General features: G+C 37.6%; 2 protein-coding genes across 4 annotated transcripts in view; both read right to left on the bottom strand.

Annotated features, from left to right (window-relative positions):
- Positions 1–20,466, bottom strand: part of LOC100724521 (zinc finger protein 14-like) — a 38,427-nt gene that overhangs the window by 17,649 nt on the left and 312 nt on the right. The gene's annotated exons all lie outside the window — the stretch shown is intronic.
- The window catches only part of LOC134472445 (epithelial-stromal interaction protein 1-like), a 34,598-nt gene extending 14,132 nt beyond the window's left edge, over positions 1–20,466 (bottom strand). Inside the window, exon 1 of the mRNA XM_063233835.1 lies at positions 1–20,466. This exon is cut by the window's left edge and continues 14,132 nt beyond it. The gene's annotated coding sequence lies outside the window, so the exon portion shown is untranslated.

Here is a 20,466-nt window from a genome sequence, read left to right as displayed (position 1 = left end):
ATTATGATAACCATTTTTGACTTCCTATTAGCTTCATTTGATAACTTGATTGCTTTTATTGTTTTGCTTTGACTGATCTTATGTTTGGTGGTATAGGCAACTACTATGAAGAAAAAGAAATATACTATCATACCGATTTTCATCTGACTCATCTTCTTTTGAAGTCCTATAGTGTCTCCATTGTTATGTTTTAATTGGGTTGTTCTGTATTTTTTTTATTTATTATGCCTGATGATACGGGCAATTCTTTTGAATATAAAGAGGCATTGCACTAGCCATTATAGATCACCTTGTATTTTGTTTTTGTCATGTATTACGTTCATTCTTTTGTTTAAATACACAGTTTTGTTTTGTCTCATTTGGTTTTATTCTCTTCAAAATGAAATTAAAGAATTTTCAGTCCATACCTTGCTGAATCCAAGTCAGGGTGGCTTGGTAGAAGGGAATGGAAAACAGGATAATTATGTATGGCATGGCATAGGGAAGCAAAAAACATCATAGGAGGAGGAGAGATACACATAAAATCATACAGGTCATATCCACAGTGACTCACCTCTTTCACCAGGTGTTACCTCCTAACATCACACATAGCTATGGCATAATCAAACATCATGTATCCTTGATATCCAAGATTCGGTCATCTCCCAAAATCCCCACCTGTGAGTGCATGGTGCTTTCATAGAACAACTATATCCCATATAAAGCCACAATACAATTATGTTTGCAAGGGTTAGGGCACAGATTTTAACACAGGAAATGCAAAAGTAAATACAGTGTGCTGACTCCATAACCATGGACAAGGGTTCATTGTATGAAAATGTGGAGAACATGTACTTAGTTTATGCCACATATGTGACACAGTTGTAAGGGCACAGCAGGTTGAAAGTGTTTCCTTATGACACTGAACATAATTTCAAAGGTACAGAAACTATACTGTAGATACATAATGTGTGTAGCATATATTTACCCCACAGCAATGTGCTCATTAGCAATGTGAAGATGAACTTCAGCAAGGGTAGCAAAGGAGCACTGGCTGGAGCTTCCACAGGAAAAATAAAGTGCCAGAGAAAGTCAACTGAGTTTGGGTACAATATTTCTAATGCGGCTGTGGTGGTTGCTGGGATCTAAAATGGAATAAAGACGCACAAGTGAGAACTTAGGCTGGTGGGGCAGCTTGAATGGCAGCCTAACTGTATGTAACTGCACAAGGTGCTACAACTTATGTGTTTTTCAAAACATCTATTTACAAATAAATTTCTTAACATTTCCCATGGAGATAGAGGATATCAAAAGCTGAAGCCAATATTTAGCAATTAGTTGTTTTTATGAATACAGATCATAGGGCAGTGCAGTTTGGAAGTCACTGCCAATAGGAATGGATGAACAGGGATGATAAAATTCACAGTGTATATATTCTAGAGTTAGGATTTTTTTTTTATCGGTACTGGGGAATGAACTCACAACTGCATGCTTGCAAGGCACGCACTTAAACTGCTGAGCTACATCTAGGAATGATACTCTAGGAATGATATTTGAATATATTTATAAAATGTATTGCATAGGAGCCTGTCTTATCTTGGGAATTTAGAATGCATTGATTTACATTTTTAATATCTGAATCTTTGTCACTGATTCAAAACTTTAAGCTTCCTATTGTGTAGGAAATGTAAACATCTAGGAAAGATACAACATATTTGCAAATGCTGGTCATCAAATATAAGCATGTTTCAGCAATAGAAACCTATCTTAATATTAATCGCAAGAAACAACTAAGAAAAAACTCATCTGATTATTTGAATCTTAGTATAAATATTATTTTCTAAAATTCAATTTCTATTCATTATTTTTCAAAGATTTCTACAGAAGAGCAAGTTAAATGAAACTTCCTAACCAGAAACAGTACAGGATCACATCACAAATACATGAGCTTCTGAATGCAGACACTGTCTAGTTACACTTTTAAAATCAGAAATGTAGGTATTCTCTGTCTCAAATATTGTGTTACATTAGAGCAGAAGTAATATGACCAATTGCAAAGAAATAAATAGAAGGTAATGATATGAATATTGAGGGGAAGAGGTGCCTTCCTCCAAAATACAACCTAAACTCCAAGGGCAATAAAGATGTAGGCTTGCTGAGATTATCCAGTACACAGACTTAAAAGTTACTGGTGGGTTGTTGGGATAAATCACAAATCTTTACTCTGTCTCCACACATTACCTAATAGTGACAGAACAGACAAATGTTGAAGTGGACTTATACTTGTTCCACACCAATGTTTAATTTTATTTTTATGAGTGTGAAAGTGGTGTTTTGTCTTTCTGTGGATCTTGTTCTGTATGTCTTTTCATTCCTTTCTTTTCTCTCCCCTTTCTGTCTTCTGCACCAGTTTCCCAAATTTAGCAAGATATTCCTTAGTCCTCTACTTCTTATCATTTCCTCATAGTCTACTTCTCTCTTTCTCTACCTCCTGTTAAATTATAATCCATTAGGATAAAATTGACATATTAAAGATTTATGCACAGCATATTATTTTTTAGTTTGTTTTAGATTTTGTTATATAACAACAAATCATTTTCATGGAGATAAAGGTGCTAGAGTGGTGGTTACTTCAGTTTGTCAATTTCTAGGATGTGCTGGACAGTAATGTTGTGGCTGGCAGTTCTCGTTAGCCTGGGATGTCATAGCTGTTTTAACTGGCTATTATTCATAGTGTTCCAAGACTGAGACTGACTAGGATTCTTGGAAGGCACTGTGGAACAGCACCAAAGAAATGTGGCACAAGATGAACAGGTAGCAACTTCTCATTATTCCAAAATTGAAGATGGAGAATGTTGCCAGGGACTTAAAGCCTCCAAACCAGCTACACATGGAAGACATATTCTCTTTGTATAACTGGTTTCAATACTAGCAATAAAATAACTCACTATAGACAGCTTACAAGCATCAACTCAGGAAATAAACTTTAAAAAAGAAAAACAAAAATGAGATGAAATCACAGGCATTGAGCTCACCAAAGGCAAACTCATGGGTCAAAGACCTGAGATAACCTGAATGCCACCCATCCTGCCTCTTTGAAGTGGTAACAACCAAGCAATTGAAAGAGGCTTAAAAAATCAGAAATAATTTCTCAGATAGATGAAGAAAGGAACAATGAAAACCATATATAGTGATTCTGGCGCAGAGACAGGCAAAAATAATAAATAGAGCAACTTAAGAAAATGATGCAACATATAACTGCCCAAGAAAGGAAAGAGAATAAATTCATCCTAATTCAACATAGTTCTGGAAACCTTAGCCAGAGAAACTAGGCAAGAGAAGCAAATGAAAAGAATAGTATTAGGAAAAGCAGAATGTAAATATCACTATTTATGGATCACAGGATCTTTTATAGAGAAGACCCAAAACATGCCACTAAAGAACTGTTCCTATTGATTAATTCTGATTAGAAAATTTGGCAGCATAGTTGGATATAAAATCAACACTCAAAAGTCAATAGCCTTCCTGTACATGAATAAAAAACCAACTGAGAGAGAATTTAAGCATATAATAATTTTCATTATATTACTTAAATAAATGAAACATCTGGAAATCAAATGACTTTATAGGGTTGTAAAAGATCTTTACATTGAAAACTATTGTACTTCAGGGGCTGGGGATTTAGCTCACCGGCATAAGTGCCTGCCTTGCAAGCAGGCAGTTGTGAGTTCGATCCCTGGTACTGATGCAAACAAAAAAGACAAAAAAAAAAACAAAAAAAAGAAAAAGAAAAAAGAAAACTACTGTACTTTGAAAAAGGAAGTTGAAAAGGATATCAGAAAATGGAAAGATATCCCTTAATCTTAGATAGGAAGATCCAATATAGTGAAAGTGGCCACAGCTCCAAAACTGTTAAACAGATGTAATGCAATTTTGATCAATATTTCAACCACATACATCAAAGAATTAGACAAAAGTATTCTTAAACTTAATTGAAGCCCAAAGAGACATGGAAAAGCACGTGCATTTCTGGGTAGCAAAGGCAAGGGAGTGGGCATCAAATTGAAATTATATTATAAAGTACTGTGCTTAACAGCATGGCGCTGACAAACAAAAGACACCTGAGGATTAATGGAGCAAATGACAAGATGCTTGAAACAACTGCCAGCATCCTTAGTCCCCTTAGCTTTGACAAAGTTTCCAAATACATTCCCTGGAAAGAAATCCTCTTCAGTAAATGGTGCTAGAAAACCTTGCTTGGCACAGGCCAATGATGAAAATTGCATTCATATCTCACATAACACACTAAGCTAAATTTGAGATGGATTAAAGTTCCCAATACTAAAACAGAAATATTGAATCTGCTGAAACATACAAACAGTAAAATTCTTGAAGACAATGACATAGGCAAGACTTTAAAACTGATTGCACAACAAGTATCATAAAGAATCGACAACTAGGATTTTATTTTTCACAGCAAGAGAAACAATCAATCTGGGATGTCAAAAGAAAACCTAGAATCTGGGAAAAATGTTTTTGGCTGCTCCTTAGACAACGATTACTAGTGAGAATATACAAAGAACTCACAAGTCAGACCTCGCAAATTTAGCAATGCAATTCATAAGAGAAAATCTGAGATGAATACACACTTCTCAGAAGAAGAAATACAAAGAATGAACAATTACAGTTGGTAAAGAATCTCTAGCCTTTCAAGAGATGTGAATTAAACAATACCAAGATTCCATCTCAGCCCAGAAAAATCAGTTAATATAAAGAAGTGAGTTAACTATAAAATTTGGAAGGGTTGTGTGGTAAAAGGCACCTTTCTTAACTGTTAGTAGAACTGTAGACTAGTGCAACTATTGTGGAAATCAGAGGGACTTTTTCAAAAAACTAGTAATGGCCACATTTAACCCAGTTATTCCACTTCTGTGCATTTTCCTTGAAGAATTAATAACATCATACATAGAGAAATATGTGCACCCACATTTGCAGCAGTACAATTTTAAATAGTAGAATTTGGAAACAAGCCAAATGCCTATCACTAAGAAATGGATGAATAATATTGTTTTTATCAATGGAGTATTATTAAGCCACAAAAGAGTAAAGTAAAAATTTTTATAAATATGTGCATGAAACCCTAATCCACAGTTTTAAGTGAAAAGAAGTATTCCCATATCTCTTTTACTGGTATGCCCAAAATGTTCTTTTTCAATGATGGGAATTTGTTTGAAGGTATGTTTTGAGTTTTTTCTTTCAGCCTTAGAGACCTAAAGATTCAGCATACTACATATATCTTGGTGAGCTATCAGCAGAACATAAAGAGGACACATCATTTGAGGTTCAGAGGGGAGTTCTTCAAGGTGTGAAGTGCATCTTTCTAGAGCATAGATGGCTTGAGGACTGTCCTTCAAGCATAAAATTTAGGATGAGTTGTGGAAAATTGGGACCATTTTAAGGGCAAGGATTTAAGGATCAGAAATGGAGGACTGTTCTTTGTAGTTCACAGAGGGAGAAGTATGAGTTAGAAGGTGGAAAGACAAGGGATCTGAATGGCAACATGACCTTGGTGCACTATTACAGCTTAATCTGTTTTGTAAGATGCAGGAAGAGTGGACAAAAATACATGTCCAGGTTTTTGTGGTCCTTTATGAAGACACAGTATTACATGGATATTGCACAAGATGTGTCCACATATCAATGGTGTCACATAGAACCAGACCTAATGGATTCATGGGTCTCTTTCAGGCTTTGGTAATAACATGTGTTCTGGCTTGAGAAGATCTTTGTGTACCATTTTCTAACTGCTGGAGCCTTAAAAAGGTGGTCCACCCATGAAACATAGCACATAATATGATCTCCAAACTGCATGTGTGAAGTAATTTCAAGGACGAGGATAAACCTGCACAGCACATACCACCAAACTGTAGGTGTGTAGTATCTTACCATTTTCTAATTGATGCAGCCTTAAAAAGGTGGTCCACCCATGAAGCATAGCACATACTATGATCTCCAAACTGCATGTGTGAAGTACTATCAGGGACAAGGATAAAGTTGCAGTACCTGATAGGAACTCTGATTGACAATGTCTGACTAGAGATGATGCCCAAACAAAAACACAAGGACATGATTATTCATTTAACTGATGCAGGCAGAGGGCATATGAGTAGGTCAGTCAGTAATGAAAAGATAAAAGAAACTGCCCAGGATAAGTAACAAATTCGTCCTTCAATTCTGGGGTACTTAATTGAGGCCCTCCACAGATATATGAATGTGAAGCCCCACTCACAGATGAAACATGACTTATTAAGAACAAATTATATTGGCCAGTATGCATCAGATATTCACAGCCAACTTTAAGGTTTGGTCATGTTTCAGGGTCCTCAATCAGCAGTACTCTATACTTTAAGGCCATTCACCAGCCAGCTCTTCCATGAACATTAATGGCTGTGGTTTAAGACTCCAAGGACTTTCAGATCCCATAGAAGTGTCTTTACACATAAAACCACCAAGGGGGCAGCTAATCTCTCCTACCACAGACAAAGGCAAACACTTTGCCCCTCCCTGCTTCACTCTACTCTACTCACCTTCTGGTAATCAATAATACCAACACAAGCCCACACAGCACAGGTGGTTCCTAGCTTAATGAAGACCCTTCTCCCTGTCTCACAGGCATACTCTATGCCTTCATCTCTCCATGATAATTTTCATTATCAAAAAAAAAGGTTAGAAATCATGAGTCTGCCTACTTGAGCCACTTATTTCCTTCCCTTCCTGGAAGACCCCCTTTATGACTATTACAGCTCAATGCTTTGTCTGACTATGACTCAGAGATCCCTGAGTCCCCTTCCTTTCCCACACATCAGTTCAAGGTTTTTCACTAACTGAGGACTGGCAGATTGATCTCATCCACATGTCCCATTGTAAATGTTGAGACAATTTTTGCTCTGCGTTGACAGGTTCACTTGGTGGGTAGAAGTATTCCAATGAGTTCAAAACAGTTTCAGAACTGACTGATTATCTACTAACTGATATACTTGTCTGACTTGCTCTCCTTACCTTTATTCAATCAGATACTGGTCTTGCTTGCATTAGTCAGTTTACACAGAAGAGTCCAAGTCACTTGATATACAATGCAAATTTCTCACTTGATATCTACCCTAATCACCTGGAAAGTTACAAGGAATTTACACCCTCCTTAAGGCTTCACAAGGACCGGTCCTTTCTCCCCAATAGCCATCCTTGGAACGCAAGTCATTCCTACAAGACCTACTGGGTGCAACCCATTTGGGTTTACATACTTTGCACCTTTCTCATTGGGCCAGATCTGTTCCTAGAAGTCTAGGTTATTGGAGATTATCTCCCAGGTTTGCAATAGGTCCAAAAAGAAATACAATATACTGTTAACCTTCCCCTGCCTTCTGGCACCTGTTTTAACATAATAACCTGGCTAACAAAATGATTTTTATTAAACTCCTTATCCCTACAGGCAAAGTGGAAGGGACCTTTCAGAGTCCTCTATAGCACCCCAATGGTGATCCATGTGCAAAACTCCTTGCAGTCAATTCACAATTCCACAATAAATCTGTGTTCAGCTGAAAATTCACCTGACCCCTCTCCTTCAAAGAAATTGCAAGCAATCTCCTCAACATCATTCAGGCTGACCAAAATTCCAGAAAGCACCTAAGTGCTGTCCCAGTACATCATGCCATTCTATCTAATTGTATTTTATTAGTTTTTGCTGATTTGACCTTGTTTCTCCATCAATCTCCTATCTCCAGTCTTGTTACACCTAGATAGTTTCTTGTATTTTCAAGGTTACAATGTGTGATTTTTCCTCACAGGAAGCCACATTATTTTTTGCCTTTCTTTCCCTTCTCCTGTTTGATACTCTATGTGGAGGCCCATGGCAAAATACACAGAGCCCAGACAATCTCTGCTCTTAATAGGCCTCTTATTTATGGTTCTCCTACCCATTCTATTAGTACTGTAACTCAGTTGCTTGTTACCTCCAGGATGGAATCACGTCCTATGTACACAATCACATTCAACAATATAATACCCTTATTCCCCACAGATGGTCTCAGGTCTGCCTCCCTGCTGATGTCCCACTCTTTGTACCCAATAGAACAGCTTACCCATACCTTAATCAACTGATCTAACCACATTTTGGCTACGGATTGTTGGATCTGGTTTTCCACATGTGCGGTTACTTGTGGGGTCACATCTATTTTGCACCAGGTATGAGCTAGCAGAAATTTCACCATCACCACATGCAAGTAGAGTCTCCATTTACACATACTAGCATTTGGGAAATGTGGGTCTCTTTTTGTCCTTGTGATTTTCACTTACTGCTGCTGTTCAAAGACAAAATGAACTAGCCTGAAAAGTCTAGTTTTACATGTACTTGTCATGTTTCACTCCTTATAAGGATTCAGATAAAACTACAGATACCTCAAGAAGCCACAATGCTGATCTAACTTTTCAAACTAACCTTTTATTCAGTGCAATATGTCTTCCAGTTCTTTGTTTAGACACCTTCCCTACACCAGTGTAAGTTTATGCTAATCATGTTAGCCTCCCCCAATCATTGTTAATCACTAAACAACTTCAAAACCCTTATTCAGTCAAGGGTCAGCCCCTTGCTGCTCAGCCCCTCTCAAGATTGTCACTGCTTCACTGCGTAACAAACACTCTGGTTTCGGCAATGGCTGTCATTGTCCATATGCAGATGTGCACAAGGAAGCTCTGCATTCAGACTCCTACGAATTCTCACTGTCTCGTTGTGCTCATTTTCAATCATTACTCTGAGTAGCTGGTAGGAATCAAGAGATTTTTGCCCCACTGGAAAAATCAAACCACACCTGCTCCTCAGATTTCTCTAAACAGAAGCAATTTTCAACAATGTAGAGTTGCTGTACTGTTAGGCAAATTAAACAATTGGAATAATTAATAAAGGACATGTAAATATATTTTGGGAATTCATAATCAACTCTGTCCATACAGTCGAGGCATCTCACACTATAGGAACTTCAGCTCTCCTGTGCCTTCCCACCAACTGCACCTGGAAATATAAATTACACATAGGCACAGGCCTGGGAAACCAGAGTTGGCCTGTTAAACTGAAAGCCCAGATTCAGCAGTGCAATGTGATTTAGTTAATCTCTTTTTTTCATGACCTGAAAATAACTTCTGCAATGGGAACAGAAATAGTTGGACTGGTAAGCTGTCTCTTAACTATCATTCCTTATGTGAAGATCTCTCTCAGAAACTTAAAGAGCTACCCCAAACCAAAGTAATGCAGTTTCTGATTACTTCATTAGAATTACAATCACAAATTACTTCATTAGAATCAGTGACTGTCCAAAACCAAAAAAAGCTTAGACCTCTTAATGGTGGAAAAAGGTGGCTTCTGTATCATTTAAGAAAAGGATATTGTTTTTACACAAACCAATTAGGCATAGTATAAGATGCAACCCAAAGGCTTAGTGGAAAGGTCTCAGAAATTGGACAATATGTGCCTGCCTCCTGCACTAATGTCTGGGGATGGACCTCATGGCTCCTTCCTCAGAAGGACTATTGGTCTGTATAATTCTCCTGTTCTTTAACTGCTGTGTTTCCAGACACCTGTCACAACTCATACAATATCACAACAGACAATCACTGGCTAGCAGCTGTTTCTCTTCCCTTCCATCCAATAAGAAATGATTCTCCAAGGCTCTCCTTGACAGTGGGATGCCCACACAGCCCTTGTGTCCTCAAGAAATGGCCATGAGAATCAGCATCCATCTCTCCTTTACTTCTTTTCTCTTTTTGTTTATAACAACAAAAAGGCAGGAATATGGGCCTCCATTTGGAAGTGACTTTCTTAGTAGCCACACTGTCTGCCAGCAGAGGCACACTTGTCATCTCAGAACCTGCTTTATTGGGAAACACAAGATGATGAAAGCCATGAATGTAAGCATCTTGATATCTGAAGACACACAAGCACTCATACAACATTACTCAAGGACTTTGTCCACTGAAGAACGAAACATCCAAAAAGTATGGCCCACTGACATTTACTAAGCTCTTTCCACTTAATGGCCCTTACCTTCTTTGAAGACTCATAATAAAGATCCATTTATCTTTGTTCTCTGCAGCTGGCATTTTTTGCCACTTGTCTGCCTGTGCACAAGTGTCAAACCTTATGCATCCTTTCTTTCACCCACCTTATTGAGTAGTCACTGCTTAGTGCTGATTCTTACACTTTAAATATTATCTGGTAAAAAAAATAGGTTTAAATGTCTGAGTTCTAAATGTTCATTTTAAATACACTAATGACATTAAACTCACTCAGATGGTTTGATGGAATTAGGGAGCAGTATTCTTTTCTCTAATAAAAACTTTCTTATGATTCTCCTTTGCTTTGTGACCTAAACCCACATGATGAAAACAGTCTCTGTTTTCATTACTGTCAGTAGAAGTAGGACACAAATCATCACGGTGACAATGTTTTGGGTTGCTGAGTATAGAATGCAGGAGGACTTAACTGCTCACTTGGAAGAAGGACCCCACTGAAGTCAGATCGCCTGTGATGCTAAAGTTTTCTTTGAACACTCATGTCCCTTTTATATAGATAATAATTTGAGGAAATATTGAAACTTAAGTATTCCACATAAGTGTAAAAAGACAGAGGTCTGACATGAGTTGTGGATGGGAGACCCTGCACTGCAGACATTAATGAATGTCAGAACCTCCAGGTCTGCTGCTGATGAAAGGAAGCCGACCATGGATATGCCTCGAGATCTGCTGCTTAAAAAAAGGCCAGGGATAAAATACAACACAGATACACCAAGTTCCTCCCAATACCTTAGTTAGAGTCAGTACAGCCATATTCTCACTACACTGGTATACAAATGGCTGTGACTGGTACCAACCAAGACAGCATAGTGGGTTGATAGTGACACTTCTTGGAACAGGATGCAGGAAACTCTGAACTAACACTGACTCAGAAATGGGGAAAATGAACAGAAGCATGAAAGACAGGGAGAACCTCAGAGTCTGAACCTAGGAAGGGAGGCTGTACTTCCCTGTGGCTACTTCTGGGTGCTTCCTATCAGACCTCGTCTCAATTCCATACAATCCTCTGCTTCTGTCACACAACATCACCTCTGCATGACCATCGAGTCATAGAGTCCTCTCCAAGCAGGCAACAGTCAGCAGAAGTCACAGAAAGCACTAGGTGGTGATGTGGGTTGACTCTCAGCAATGTGCTAAAGATGTGATCTTTGGTGTGAAGATAGCAGGAAGAAACTTCCTACTTTGGTCCACATGATGGGACAGTTAATGCAGCCTGACTATTGGTGATTGATGTTTGCTTCATTGCTCTCCCTCAGAGAGAAGAGTGACAGAAGACACAAACCCCTACCTGAAAGACCGAGGCCCAAATATATGATTGCAGTGAAAAAATTTCTGGACCAGTTTCTTTTCCATGATGTGCACCTTGGCTTCCCTGGAAGGTATCTATGGGTTTGAGTCCTGACTTTTCAGATATGTCCCTGTTTTCTTAATGGACTCTGTGGGTTCTTTGTGCAAATGAGTTGCACAAAGCTCAGAAAATTCCAGGGTCAATGTCCTAGCAAAAATTCAATCTTCTAATATTAGAAACCATGCTGAGTCCAGGGCAATGGCAGGCAGTTTGAAAAGTCAATATTTGGGAATTAGGCAAGCTCCACTGCCAAGATTTTCACACTATCTCAAACTCTTCATCTTAAACCAGGAAGATGAATTCATGCCTCTCCAAAGAAACACAACTATTTCATAAAGAATAATTTAAAATATAATAATATTCTGCAAAAGGGTAAAGCAGAAAGAAAGCCACACAATGCAAGTGAGTTGCAATGTGTGATTAAGTGATTAAGACAAGTTTCTTACAGCATTCAGAGTCATAAAGAGCCCTAAATTTGGAAGCTAAACATATGGCCAAACATGGGGGCAGACTAGATGCTACAATAAAACCCCAAGTTGCATCAAATTACTCACTATCCAGTGATGCAACTTTGACACATAAGAAATTGAGACTCTAAGCTCTGAATGTTAATAGTTTCCTCCCTACAGGGCGACTTTATCAGTTATTCAACACAAATGTTCCTGAAGGAAAAATAATGTGGAGTTGTGTGATATTCTCCACTACAATTGATTGGGTAAAAAAATGTAGAGGATATTTGTAAAGCCCACTTCCAAATGTTTGGTTAAGTCATGCTAGTGTGACCTTAAATACTAAACCTGTCTGCTTCCATTGAAGTTCCTGCTCTACACTTCTCCAATTCCTGCTTCTCATAATGTAGATTTTCTTTCCCTTGTATTTAATGTGTTTCTACATTAGAAAAATATGTATGTCGATGCTTTTTCAGAAAAAATCCTCTAAAACCCAGAATGTGATAATGTGATACAACATCATGACAGGTTTATCTGCATGTACATAAAAATTCATACACAGAATCTTCTATCTGGAAATCATTTATCTAGGTCACTTCTTCATCTGCATCATAAACACACATTTCAGGTCTCATTTAAATAGTGCCACTTCCAGACACCTTAAACATTACTGAAAATCTAAAGACACTTGGCTTAATTTATCACATTCTACTTTAACTTGTTGTCTTCAATGTAAGAGAATTTCTCAATCTGAGCTCTGAGAAACTGAAAGCAGAGAAGAGCTTTGTTCTTAGACATTGTTAACTCCAGGCAGTTACAGTTATTTCCATATCAAATGAGCACAAAACCAACAGTGATAAAAAAAATTCTAATGAACTAGAAAAAGGAAAGTTACTATGGAACATGAAAAAAAGCAGATAGAAATTAATCACTACAAAAAAGGGTGGCATTTTTTCAGTAGTGCTTGAGATATACAAAGGAATTCCCCAGGCAATGTTAAATGCAACACGGATGGCAGAGAAATCAGTTTAAAACAAAGCAATGTGGGAATCCTGAACACAGAGAGAATCCATCATTAAATACTGTCTAACTGTCGACCATGATGGGGCAGAAAGTTTGAGAAATTTAATCCATTTTTGCCTATAGGAGCACTGTAAAAGGTTTCAGCACCATTTAGAGGTTGATGGGAGATTTTAGATGGAATAAGCGGTGATTTTACTTCAAGTCTTGTAAATTTCTGATACTTCTATACTGCTCTGCTAGTGAATTTTTGGTGAAGCAAACAGTGTCTCATGTATATATTGTGACAGAAGCAAAAATCTTTCAAAGACTCAAGAGTAAGTTGCAAACTGTTGGTTAATAAAAATCAAGATTGTCTCTATGAGCTCACATTTTATTGATAATCCAGGTGCAAAGGCCAGACTGCAAAAGCATCAGTGTTTCTGGGTCTGGTATGAACTTCAGGTGGTATTAGGCCATATCATTGTGGCTCCCAGTACAACTAATGCTTTTCTCCTAGCAAAACCAGAGTATAATGATTTGTTATAGATAGAGAATTTCAACAATCTTATAAATCAACTTCTTTTTGCTTTTCATAGGCTTCACTATGTGTAAGTGATAACATTAGGCTGCAGAAAAAACTTGATCACATCTCAAGAGACACACAACATTGCTTTTTCCAACAAAGTATAAGTTTGGTTCTTTGGAAACATTTATCCAAAGAAAGACCTAATATCATCTTTTATCAAACAGTAGTTATTTGGCCAACATCACACAAGTGTAGAAAAACCTGAGGATCATTAATAAGAAATGATCAGACACAAGAGACAATACAGTTCTCACATTCTCCTGGACAGCACCTCTGACTGGAAAGAACTATGTGAGCTTTTTTTTTCATCTGCTTGCCATAATGTCCTCATCGGCAGGCATTAACACAAGCATTTATTTTACAACATTTACTCTGATACTATCTTAGAAATCTTTTATGAGTTACAGAAATGAGCTAGATAGTTTTCTTACTTTTAACATTTCAATGCAAAGATACCAGGATATGGTCAAAGGCACTGCATAATGGCTGCCAAAACAAAGGTATGAACAGACTGCAAATATAATAAAATCAAAATGTACATACAATTAAATAATAATTGTAGGATATAATATGGTTTGAAAACAATGATCACAATTAAATATAGAAGTTGAAAAAATATAATTAAGATATTTTATCAAAAGAATTCAAAGAAAAATTAATAAAATAAATCAGTATATTGGAAAAGATAAAGACAGCAACAACCTGAAAGAGGTAACAGGAAAACAAATTTTAAAAAAGGAACAAGGTTGAAAGTATAGATATATTAAAATCAGAAAATGTGCTTACTATGTGATACAAGCTGGCCATCAGTATTTAATCCTCAGGACCTAGTGAAACAGCTCAGTGGCCCAGTGCCTACTAGCAAGTGCAGGGTACTGAGTTCCATTCCAGATACAAAAACAAAAACAGAAAAAAAAATTGATTTTCTTGGATCAGCTACCTGAATGGTGAATTACAGATTTCTAACACTGTGCCTGCATAATCAAGGTTATTTTAAAGCAAATGAGTATTATTACAGAATTATTATCTCATAATTTTAGAAAGTAGATAAATACAAATATAGAAAATTAAAAGTATAAAGATAGAATAGGCAGATGAGGTGACAAAAAATAAACTATTAAAACAACTCAAGTGGCAGTCAAAAAATTTTCTTACAAATGGCTCTCTCAGTGGGTTTTCAAATGACTCACTGAAACTTTTGGGATACTCATAAAGATGCCATCTGTACATGTACTGATTCCCCAGGAGGAACATTTATTATATGTGGCAAAAATATACAAATAAAACATTGCAATGAAAAATTATAGATTCACCTGGCCATAATCTGCAATATAGTCCTGGTAATACAAAAATGGGCAAGAAATCTCTGTAGTTTACATCATCAGGTTGATGCAATCTTTACCTAAATCCTGACAATATGTTTATAACCACAGTCACAAATATGGGCATAGAAAGTTTGACAGCCAGGATAAAATATTATTTAACAAAATCTCATCTTTGCATGTACCTGAATGGTAGCATGATTCCCTAGCCTGAAATCCCTGAGCTCTACCTAAGCACCACACACAACAAAAATGTGATGATATTACAATTAAGCTGTTTATTCATGTTTTCAATTTATCAAAGTATGCTTTTTTCACTTTTTCAATATATCAAAGCATAGATAATACCATTTTTGTGTTCTAACATAAAAGAAAAATGCATATCATTAAAAATTGAGACAAAAAAAGGGAAAAGAGAATGAAAATGAAAGCAATAAAATTTCAGTGCATGATTGATAAGAAACAAAGATTGAAAAAGTGAGAAAACGACAGGGACACATATGTTGCCAAAGACAAGATTAACTAGAAAATAGTGTTTCACATATTTTTATTACTCATTAAAATGAAGTCAATGTAATAAAGCTACAATATATCAAACAAGAATAGAAACTGTAAATAGGTCTCAAAGTCAGCACACACAAAATGTACAGGGAAAGCTGAATATGTACTATAAAATAATTTGCAGAGGAAATGGCAAAAATGAATGCCTAAAACTGGAAACATACAGTAAAACTATAGAGAAGCAATTAAATTTCATTATGAATCTATGAAATTCATCAAATTAGAGAGGATCCAGTGTTGACTGTTTTAAGAAACAGAAAGAAAAGCCCACTGGCTGTGATAGTATGAATAGTGTAAAGTAAGATTTTAAACAATACAAACTCTATGCATCAGCAAGGAGGCTTCTGAGCATTCAAGGCATTTTCTCAAATCTTGTCTCCAAAAGCAAGTCAGAGCATGTTCCTTGTGGCACCTCTAACAATGACAGCAGTGGAGACGCCTGCTCTACCCTAATTTTGTAAAGGTAAGTAAAATGCTATGGGGACAAACTGGGGAGTCTCTGTGATGAATTACACCTACATACAGCAGTGAAAAAAGTGTAAAAAGTAATACTGAAATAATTACAATACAGGATGAACAATCTAAAACATTCCCATTTGAGCAGTAAAATATATACATGAGATTGGAGTGCAGCCCAGTGGTAGAGCACATGTAGAGGGCTTATTCATATCCATGGCCTAAAGCCAGTGCAAAAATGTACATTAAGCCATGGGGTACAATCAAATCATGATGGTAAGTTGTACAACGTGGAAAGGAAATTCTTCTGTAGCAGGTTCCTTAAGCACAGTACTAGTGATATTTAGCCATTAGATTTCTTTCTAAAACGTCTGTTTCATGTCTTCTGTGACATTATTCAACATCTTTGGCTGCCACTCCTAAGATGCTTCTAAATCTTCCTCATGACCTATGTCATGATTACAAGTAAAAAGCTGAGACATATTTATAGCTTTTCTCATGTGCAGAATTAGCACTGACAAAAATGACTGACGCAAATGCAGTGGACATAGCTCCTGAAGGACCAGGTACAAGAATGAGCAAAGACCCAAGAGCTGCCATATTTCTACCTCTGCACTTCAAACATAGGCTCAATGAGTCAGTCCAAAGTACTATCTGCTTGTTCTTGCACACCCTCCTCTTGTCCTTATCACCTGCACTACATTTCAGATGTCACTAGTGTGAAAATCTACAATAGCCTGCATTGTTGGATTCTTTATGGTGACACCCACAGGAAGCTTCAGACAGACTAAACTCTGCATTGAACTGAAGCAGGAGCTGTATCGCAGCTGTCATGCCATTCCCATAGCCTGAATTGTACCCACATAGAGTGGGCAGGCCCAGAGAACTCAGGGGAATTTCAGAGACTGCAGTCTCTTTTGACTTATGGAACATGTAACTAGTGTTCCTGGTCATCTCTTTACACTGCTCAGGGGAAAGAGCCTTGGAAGTCATGGGACTGGACAAACATGTCTTGAGTCCATTAATATTATAGAAATGAAAGTGGGCTTCCATGAGCAGGCAAACTGGCAAGGCAAGGCAGTTTACCCAAAGTTAAAACAGATAGAAAGTTTTCCAAAATAAGCATGGATTAGAACTACAAATGGAAGTGCTTTATCCTCAGCCAGGCACATGTTTGGTGGTTTGTGTTCAAACTGCACAGGCTCATGTCTGATCACTGAAAATCTCTGCCCTATCACCTTGTTAGGGTCATGGAAGCCACACAGTGTGCACATAAGAATCATCATCATGAAAACAACTTAAAGCAAAGAAGACAACCCAAAATTCGCAGTGTTCCTTTTTCCAAATACTACTCATGTTATTCTTCTGATTCAGTTGTTTTTGAAGAGACCAATTAATACAGCACTCAAAACAAGAAACCATAAGTTCAGTATCGTGTACTATAGAGGACTTTAAGAAGGATTGGACCTAGTGACATTACTAGAGTTAGAAATATGATCAACCCAAATGATGTTGAAAACGAAATATGTTGAATGTGCAAGAATATACCCAATTGAGCAAACATTACTTCTACACATTGGATCCTTTAAGCCTGCTTAACACACTTGCTTAATCTGTGTTGGGGTTTATATAGATAACATAATCCAAATTTCATATTAAAATACTAAAATTTTATGGACTTCACTGAATATAGCCCACTGCAATCACTAGCTGTTTAGCATCAGTGTCCTGTTGCTGAAGAGCAGTGATTCATCAATGCTGTCCTCCATCATAAGCAAGCATTATACTATACACCACCAATGCACAAAAACAATAAAATTGGAAATGTAAAGTAAAATTTTCATTAAATAATTTTCCTGTATTTTTTCAAAAAGTTTTTTACTGGGTCTAGAGAATGTTAAACAAGTTACTGTCTATTGGAGATAAATCCCAGAATTCATATTTTGTATTGAAAGAGGGTTACGCTGACTTCTTCAGGCCAGTTGTTGTAACACTTGTCTCAGTCCCCAAGTGGCTGAGAGTAAAGGTGTGAACTATCATACATCACTGATGTTTACTTTATCCAAGCATTCAAATCTTGGTACATCATGGTGTATAAAAACATCCCAACCTTAAACTGATACAGCGATACACACATATTATAATATACACATTAAATGAGTTACAAATCCTATCAAAAATTCATACCACTTAGGGCAACTTAGGAAGATCAGTTCACAAAAATTTTTAGAAAATTTAAAAACTTAGCTCAGACCAAACTTCTGGAGTTCAATCCCTACAATCATAAACAAACAAACAAGCATGCTGAGCAGGGTGGTGTACACCTGTAGTCCCAGCTCTAATGAGGCTGAGATAAGAAGTTTTTTATGAATTTGAAGCCAGACTGCACTACAAAGTGAGATCCTGCCTCAAGAAACAAATTAATAAATTAATCATCAAGACCATTTGGAAATCTTTGATACACTGGAGATTCCCCCACCATTCTACTTCTGCTACAGTGTCCATAATAAGGATAAAGCAAAACAAAGCCAGGCAGTTTCCTCATTTCATATTTTCCCTCAAAAAAATTCATCAACTGCTCAGTGGCAGCAGAAGGCACAGTTACCTATTATTAAATTCCCCTCCTTTCTTCAAGCCTGTGAGTTTTGCCCAACTCACAGAACAAGCAAGCACACATATCTGCCTACCTAACCATGGATACTTCGATTTCAGGCTTCTCCCCTACTCCATACTAATTTTAAAGTCTATCACAAGCAGCATTTTTAATTTTAATAAAAGTAACAATTAGGTCAAGAACTATAGCCCTTAATTCAGATATTATGCGCTGGTTCCTTTCCACTCCTACCCATATCACACATATATGTCCATGTAAATGCCCCAATTCAAGGTGTCTCTCAATGTGGGTTTAATAGGCACTGCTTCTGAAAGTTGTCTCTGGCAAGTACACCTTTCTCCTTTCTTTTTAAGACTTTGATCTCCACTAAATTTATCTCAGTATTCTAACTCTGTGGCAGAACTCACTTAAACTAATTGTGAATGGAATTGTCAGCTAAATAATTAAAATTTTAAATTTCTTTAGCATTGCTCTGTACAGGGCTCAGGAATTCACTGGCTATTAGCCAAGTGCTCCTCCACTGGAGCACATCACCACACGTTTTTGAAATCTCAGAACATTTCTGAGTACATAATATGAGTTTAGAAATAAAGGGAGGTAGTGGAAATTTACAAGATCAACACAAGGGTTAAAAAGCAAAAGTTTGATGTGTGATTGTGGGAGTGAGAACCTACATCAGAGATATTAATAACCTGCAAATCCTCTAGCCGTGCTGCTAACTGGAATGAAACCAGAGATCTAGCTCACCAGCACTGCATCCAACTCCAATTTTCATCTTAGCCTGGATCTCCTCAAGACTCCTCTTCCCATAATGGTGCAAATGCAAAAGTAGCAATGGGTTTCTCAAGAGGGCACTCAAACTGCCAGTGCAAAGTTGGACAAAGATACTGAGAACTCCAGACCAGTCATGTTCTAGCAATGTCATAATCAGCTGAATTAAATACTAATATTATACGGAGTCAGAGAGGACTAGGCCCTCAATGGAGCCAGTGCAGAAGACCAGCTATCCTGTAACTATAGAAGTAACAAACAATTTTTCCTCTGTGTGCCAGATCTCAAAACAAAAGACAAAACAAACAGGACTGCACCTTTGTATAAACACCAGGAATTGACATTCTCAATAGGTACCCATCACCTTGAGGTAGATGGAAGCCACTAATCCAACTCCCTACAGCAAAGGCCCTCCTCCCCCTTGCATCCTTCCCTATTGGATCTCAATTTCCTCAATTTTACCTGAGCAATTAACTCATAATCTTATTGAGTGACTGTAATTCTCTCCTTCCCATATCAGGCTTCAATGCATTGCGAGTTCCCATCTTCCCCAGCCTCACCTTTTGGTTTTGCTGTTCTAAAATCCCTACAAAAATCGCAATTCTCAGCTGGCCATGGTGGCTCACACCTGTAAAGCCAGCACTCACGAAGTTGAGGCAGGAGTTTCCTTGAGAGTTTGAGACCACCCTGGGCTACAAAATGAACAAGCCCAGCCTGACATGCATAGAGACCCTGTCTCAAAAGAAAAAAAAAAAAAAAATGTCGCAGTTGTTGGAATCCGGACATCTGGTCAGCAGTGAGTTTCTTTCCCTTCTATCAGCAAGGGGGAAAGGAACAAAAATGGACTCAGTACCCATCTCACATTACATCAGGATCTCGAGCTTGAAAGGATTTTGCTCTGAAAATGACTCTGCAGTGGTGGGAGGCTGGGAGGGAGAACCAAGGGGCTCTGTCTTGAGGTCATCTTCCCAGGCCCTAGGCAATTTAGCAGTGGTGCCAAATGAATTCCAGTGGGCTACTTGTGCATCAGTAATGCCCACTAGGCACCACCTCAAACCTAAACTATACATATTCCCCCACAACACGTGCCCAGCAGAGAGAAAAGCCAGTCCTCAGTGGTCGTGGGGTTCTCTCTCCGCTATCTTAAAATAAAGTTCACTTTTATTTCCTATTTCTATCTTTTTAATCACGCCAAAAATTCTGTCAGAGCTAACGTGGGAAATTCAAGAACCACAGTAAGGTTTTTTTCCCCCCCC

The sequence above is a fragment of the Cavia porcellus genome, unplaced genomic scaffold (genome assembly GCF_034190915.1).
Source record: "Cavia porcellus strain 051 isolate PalLab524CR breed Dunkin Hartley unplaced genomic scaffold, mCavPor4.1 scaffold_23, whole genome shotgun sequence".
NCBI classification, from domain to species: Eukaryota; Metazoa; Chordata; class Mammalia; order Rodentia; family Caviidae; genus Cavia; species Cavia porcellus.
Note: the sequence above shows the minus strand (reverse complement) of the source record. Positions and strands in the feature narration are given on the sequence as shown.